Here is a 5,010-nt window from a genome sequence, read left to right on the forward strand (position 1 = left end):
ACCGCGCGTCGAGCGCGCCGATAAAAACTGCAGCCAGGGGCGGAGTCAGGATTTAGGCATAGGGGGCCAGACGGCGAACAAGCCAACAAATATTATGGGGCTGTTTGGTTCCTAGCCACACCCCGCCACACTTTGCCACACCTAACCTTAGGCAAGTTTGATCAAGTTAGGTATATGTTTGGTTCTAGCCACACCTAAGGCAATAATTTTTTATGAGCAGTGAACCCCACATGTCATAGACACAAAAAATGTGGCAAGATTCCCTTAGGCAAGCCAAAGTGTGGGTAACAATTTAAGCAACTCAACTAAGGCAAGTGTGGCAAAAATCATGTGGCAATATATGGCAATGATAGTCACAATCCAAACAGCCCCTATCCCTCGCATACTACCCAATAGTTTATGGGCAGTGATCTGCGCCGGCGCACCGGCCCAATGGTTGGGCCGGTCGAGCCCCAACCGTCAGATCTGGTGCCCTTGCCGTCAGATCCCTTCGCCCCCCACCTTCTTCTTCAACCTCTCGCACAGGAAAAGGGACAGGCCCGCCTCGTGCACGTTGACGCCCCAGCACGCGCCGACCGGCTCGCCTCGCCTCCTCACCGTCGGCCGCCCTCGCCGTCGGTCACCTGCGGTCGCCGCCCTCACCACTGGTCGCCGCCCTCACCTATGTCGCCTTCGTGTGTTTCCTAACCTCCGTGGATGCAGTAGCGTGCGGCCATGTTGCAGCCCTTGTAGCTCCGGTGCCACCGCTCGCAATTCCAGTGCACGACGGCCGCGCTCCGGTGGCGATGATTCGCCGGACACAGCACCCCGACGGTTGCAACTTCTCTGATTCTGCAGAGTCTGGTTGTAGTTTTCTCTCTCAAAGGTTGAAGCTTTTTCCTCCACGGTAGAAGCTTTTCTGTAAACGATTGAAACTTTTTTCTTTTTGAGCAGCGTCTGGGTGAAAGCTTTTCTCTATCGTTCGGTTGAAACTTTTTTCATCAAAGGTTGTAGCATTTTATATAGACGGTTGTAGCTTTCCTCGATAGCACTGAACGCTTACAGCTTTCTGTATATACCGTTGAAGCCATTTTTAATCTTGGGTTGAAGCTTTCCTGTCAACGGTTGCAGCACTCGCCAGCCTCCCCAGCTATCGCACATCTCTGATTGAAGCAAAAAATACCATCGGTCCCAGCAAAAAATCTCTATGGTAGTGGCAAAACCAAAACACAGTTGTAGCAAAAAATGGTCATCCGTCGTCTCGCCGTGACGTCGAGGTTCCAGCAAATTTGCGCCGCGGGGTGCAATCCTGCCATGGCTGGTTGCAGCTCCGGCGTGAACGGGTCCGGCAAGGTAGGGAGAGCCCCGATGCACGCGGATCCGCGCGGATCTGGTCGAGGGCGGCCAGATCTGCTGAACGGCAGCGCGCCTGGGAGGCCTGCGGCGCGGGGCGATGCGTTGACCATGGCAGCGGGGAGAGAGAAAGAGAGAGATGCGCGAGAGGAAGAAGAGAAAAGGGAGCAGGACTAGTCGTCTCGGGTCCATCGCGCCACGTGGTTGCTCGCGAGTGGGTCGCATCGCGCGCGCGTGGACTGGACCGGCCGAAGCTTCGGCCGGTGCCCCGGCCCCAAACATTTCCCATAGTTTATACTCAAGTGTCATTCGCATGAAACTTAGCTTGAACACATAAGTTTTTTTTTGGCAGCTGGAGCGTGTGTAGCGATAGCTAATATTGGTCGATTATTCCACATACGCGCCAAAAAGACGAAGTTGATAATCAAACTACTATAAAATACGACATGAAACGACATTCTAATAAACATTGTCATATGGAAATATACGAACAAAAATAATCATGTATTATCACATGGTTGGCTTTTAACTTGCATTTATATAGGTTTGAATGAGAAATCATCACCGGTTGTATAGGAAATTTTATCGTTTAATCTATACTATCTATACTACTATTTAAAAAGCAAACATCAACCCCTCTAAAGTCACACAGTAAATTGTACACGGGATTACCAGGGCCCTTGGATCAAATTAACTTAAATATATTCTACCATTCATATTACATAAATAGTCTATCACCCAGATCAACGTCTCAGATTAGATGTTCTGCCAATCCTCCTAGCGCTCCGCGTCCCCGATCCCCGCAACTCCGCCGACAATTCCCAGATTTCCGGATTGACTCCACCTGAAATCATGCCAGAAAAACGGATTCGCAGCAACTTGCACGGCCCCACCTTCCTTCCCCTCCTCCCGTGTGCTTCCTTCCCCATCGTCGCGAGTCGCCCCGGCCTCTGGCTGTCGCCCGCGCTACTGCAAGCCGCCGCCGACCTCATCTGCCGGTAAGCTGCGCTCAACGCCCTCCTCCTCCCTTCTCTCTCCTTCTCCTCACTAATATATCTCCCTCTCTCCGTTCCGCGCTGCAGGATGCCATGGCCATCGAGCAAAGCTCCGTCGGAACTTCCAGGCGGCGGCGGCTCCAGTGGGTGCCGACGAAGCCAGCCAGCGCCGCCAGGAGGATGAGCCCGCCAAGGGTGGACACGGGCCAGCGCGAACTCCAACCCCCGCCCATCCCCATGCGTACGCGATCAGATCCCCGAGGCGATGACGGGGACGACGCAGATGTCCGCGTCACGCACACCGTGATGTTGGGGATCACCCCCATATCTGGATGCTCAAGTTGTGCTACTGCTGCTCACCCAGACTATATACATACTTGTGTTGTGCAGCCACATGAATTCTTCCAAGATGATTAGCGAGACCACTGCCCCTTTATCCTCTTCCCCCAACCCCTATTCCTCTGTTAATCCCACAAGCATATTGTGTTCCTCCAGACCTAACCAAAGTGAAATCGCTGATTTGGTGATTGACCTCTCGGCTTCATGGTGTGGGCCCTGCCAACGCATCAAGTCGGCCTTGAGATGGCCCCTGCTTCCTCGACGCCATCACCACGTCAACAAGCTCTGGGTACCTGCCACCATATCTATCCCTGCTTCATGTTGTTCAGTCTAGATCAACTAATCAACGTGTGTAACCTGGTTTCAGTTTGTGCAATTGGGAAGGGAAAAAGTCTATGATTCTGTTTGATCTTGGACATGTATCTAGCTTATGCATTCCGTTTAGTGAATTCCATCCATGTTTTGCCATTTAATAGGATATGTCGTTAGTGCTCAGTTCCAGTAGATTTGGATGCATCCTTTAAGACAGATCTCAGATGAATCAAGATGGCAGCAATGCTTCTGATGTTGAACATGCGGAGCATTAAGTAAAATATTATTCATCACAAATTATCTACCATGTGTTGTTGGGTTCTATATTTCGCTCTAAAAAAAATTCTTCTCATCAAGAGTAAATTGGTTTCAAGTAATTTTAGATTTTAGACTCTGCCCAACGTGTGGGGCGTGCCTAATTTGATTAGGTGGTTGCCTGGTTAAACAGGAGGGAAAGCTAACCTTAGTTGCCGCTTGCTGTCGCTTTCAGCAGCTCTTTACTTTACCAACATGAGAGTGGGATAGGTGGCATAGGCATATGTTGGGTGGGGTTACCTTTGTTTACTTTTCTTACCCTTTCTGGTTTAAACAGGATGCGCATTGTCGCTTTATGTCACCTTGTGAGAATTATTAGCATGCTTTCATATGGAGGTATTGTTTGTTTGGATTATGTAGATCCATGGGAGATGTTTGTGATCGCATGTGCCGCCCTACTGAAAATGGGACAGGTACTGTACTCAAAGCTTCAAGTTTCAACTCTACTTCTGGTTTGCAATATGAATGGTATTAATTTATGCCTTATTTGAACTTTCCATTTCCTATATCAGTTTATAGCATTCTGTGTGTACTAAAGAGAGTGATGCATTCTGCATGTCTCTTAATTTAAGCCGGGGCAATAATGCTGGTGGCGTTTTTACTTGTAATACAGATTGGAAACATTGACCCTGACTGTAGACTTATTGGCCTTCACCTCTATGATGGATTGTTTTTTTTGGGGGAGGACTATGAGGGATTGTTTAAGGTAAGTCCATTGTCTGCTACTTTATTTTCATGAATTTTGGTCATCCGTTCTTGCAGCCAAGCGACACTTTCACACCACCAACAGTTGTAGTCATGTTTGATCTGCACAAGCAATGATCTATATTTCTCATGCCTTGGCATGCGCAGTGTGAGTTCGTGATCGCATCATAACAAAAATGGAAAACCAGATCATATGAAAAGCAAGACAAATATAAAATTATTTAGCCTAAAATTAAAACAGTGCATATGAAAACCAGATCCTAATTTTGGTGTTACATTATTTAGTCTCCAAATAGTCTATTTGATACATATAAAATCATTCAAGTTTTTAAATATTCCTTCGAGAGTAATGATTCTCTCCAAATTAATGGCACAAAACACTAATAGTGATCTTATATTATTTTGTGGGAAGTTGAAAGTCTAGAGCTTTTTTTCTTACCACCCACTACTTTTCCAGGCACTACTAACCTCTTGTACATGTGTGCACATTGGGACAATGATGATTTTTCATGGGGAGGAATGATTGTCGAGGAGGTTGAGCAGATGATAGTCAGGTGGAACATACGGAGACTGATATGTCTACCAAAATGTTGAGTAACATCTTGAGGGTAAGCTATATGAATGTTAATGATGAGGTGTGATGCCCACTGTTTTCAGATTAGATGCATTGTTTCATTATTCAAGTTTCCAATTGTACGTTGAAAAAAAATTCTCTCAAGTGTTTGAGATAATTTCCTTTTTCTTTTTGAAAACCATCATCAGGTTCTGATCTCATTTTAAAGTTGTCTATGAAGTATGAAGTATGCATTAGGAAAATGCCACATATAATCAGTGGCTATGTATTTCCTCATTTCGTGGGAGGCATGTTAACAATCTTATGTTGTCTTATAATTTGCCTTGATTTTTTTATTTCATAATTTATCTTGAAAGTTTCCTACCAAAAACTAAAATATTTCCTAATTGTACTCAAGTCTGTGTGGGTTTAAATTTTTGTTTCTTTGTTTTTGGTATG

The 5,010-nt window shown here is 46.3% G+C and overlaps 1 long non-coding RNA gene across 1 annotated transcript; it reads left to right on the forward strand.

Annotated features, from left to right (window-relative positions):
- The first annotated feature begins 3,438 nt into the window (after nucleotides 1-3,438).
- On the forward strand, nucleotides 3,439-4,637 carry LOC123048699 (uncharacterized). Its single transcript, XR_006423360.1, has 3 exons — nucleotides 3,439-3,706; nucleotides 3,907-3,999; nucleotides 4,456-4,637. It is a non-coding gene; the product is annotated as an uncharacterized lncRNA (long non-coding RNA).
- Nucleotides 4,638-5,010: the final 373 nt, after the last annotated feature.

Source organism: Triticum aestivum, chromosome 2D (genome assembly GCF_018294505.1).
Source record: "Triticum aestivum cultivar Chinese Spring chromosome 2D, IWGSC CS RefSeq v2.1, whole genome shotgun sequence".
Taxonomy (NCBI): Eukaryota; Viridiplantae; Streptophyta; class Magnoliopsida; order Poales; family Poaceae; genus Triticum; species Triticum aestivum.